At 36.9% G+C, this 1,483-nt stretch overlaps 1 long non-coding RNA gene across 15 annotated transcripts in view; it reads left to right on the top strand.

Moving 5' to 3' along the window:
* Positions 1-1,483, top strand: part of LOC106871257 (uncharacterized) — a 413,124-nt gene that overhangs the window by 170,868 nt on the left and 240,773 nt on the right. Inside the window, exon 5 of one of the 15 annotated variants that reach the window (XR_008266341.1) lies at positions 1,094-1,211. The exons of the other annotated variants lie outside the window; for them this stretch is intronic. This is a non-coding gene — a long non-coding RNA (uncharacterized LOC106871257). The remainder of the gene's footprint in view (positions 1-1,093; positions 1,212-1,483) is intronic. 15 annotated transcript variants of the gene reach the window in all.

Consider the following 1,483-nt stretch of genomic DNA (forward strand, 5'->3'; position numbering starts at 1 on the left):
GTGTGACTTTGTGAGTGTGACTTTGTGAGTGTGACTTTGTGAGTGCGTATGTTTGTGTGTTTGTGTGTGTGTGTGGCTATGTTCTGGTAAGTGTGTGGCTGTGTGACTGAAAAATAGATGGGATTTGAATAGTTCATGACAGAATGATATACATTTCAGTGTATAATTATTGCTTCTTCTTGTTCTATAAGACATTCTCTGTAGATCATAAGTGTAGCTTAGAGTAGATTAACTATAGTGTGCAATATCCATATTTGCTTTGTTGATTCCTTCGTCCTTGGCAGGAAGTGAACTTGGAAGGCACAAGTTTCCGTATTTTGGCTGAGGTAACCAATTGTAACAATCTCAGAATTCAACTGGTGTTTTACCGTGGATGAATAGCAAAGCTGACCGAGTGCTTTAATATTAATTTTAATGTACAGACACAATATAAAAAATAATGTAGGTGTTGAGTACAAATGATTGAATTAATCCAAAAGAAAGTCTTCTTGATCGCTGATCCTGTTAGAGAGTGTAGCCAAGTCACTTATGAAACAAAAACCTATAAGGATTCACCGAGTACTATAGTCCATGCTAAACTATATATAGTGGCACTCCGTCGGTTAAGATACGTGTACTCTTAACGTAGTTCTCAGGGAAATTCAGAGTGACAAGGCTGGCTTTTTGAAATACAAGTACTACTCATCTTAGTACTACTCATTTTCGCCTGCTTAGTGGACTGGAGCAAAGTGAAATTAAGTGTCTTGCTCAAAGACACAATACTTCCCCGGGAATTGAACTCACAACCTTGCGATCTTGAACCGAATACTCTAACTACTAACCCACGCACCTTCCCAATTTAAACTATATCTGATATTAATCCTGAAATACGTCTTATAAGTCTACTCCATCAGGGCTGACATGTCGATAAATACCAAGAAGAAGAAGAACAACAGTAACTGGTTCTAAATTTATCCACTCATCTTGCACTTTAGTAAAAAAAACAAAAAAGAACGCACAGTTTTCTTGCGTAGGTATAGAACTTAGAACACATGTTATATTATCTAAGCCATCTGTCGGTTAGGGCTGATCATGTTTTACGTATACTTCAAAGGTTCGTTTCCTGGAAGCAGGAGATCTCAGCAAGGTTTCTCTATGGAAAACTAATGATTGTCCGAACATGCAACTATCTCTTCTATGCATTGACGATGTTGCCTTGCAGAAAGACATCGGTGAGTATAACTTACAATCAATGGTCTTTCAGCTGTACTCAGAAGGCAAATACCTCATGGCACTTCGCTCAACAGAGACAAGTCTGCCAGTTCCTCAACCTGGAATGCTACATGTCATATTGCTATGTTTAAAGGTGTTTTCTTATATCGACACAAGGACATAAACATTTATGAACAAATGAAGTGTGTGTGTGTGCGTGTGTGTGTGTATATATATATATATATATAAACATACATATATATATACATATATATATGCATATAAATATACA

The sequence above is a fragment of the Octopus bimaculoides genome, chromosome 20 (genome assembly GCF_001194135.2).
Source record: "Octopus bimaculoides isolate UCB-OBI-ISO-001 chromosome 20, ASM119413v2, whole genome shotgun sequence".
NCBI lineage: Eukaryota > Metazoa > Mollusca > Cephalopoda > Octopoda > Octopodidae > Octopus > Octopus bimaculoides.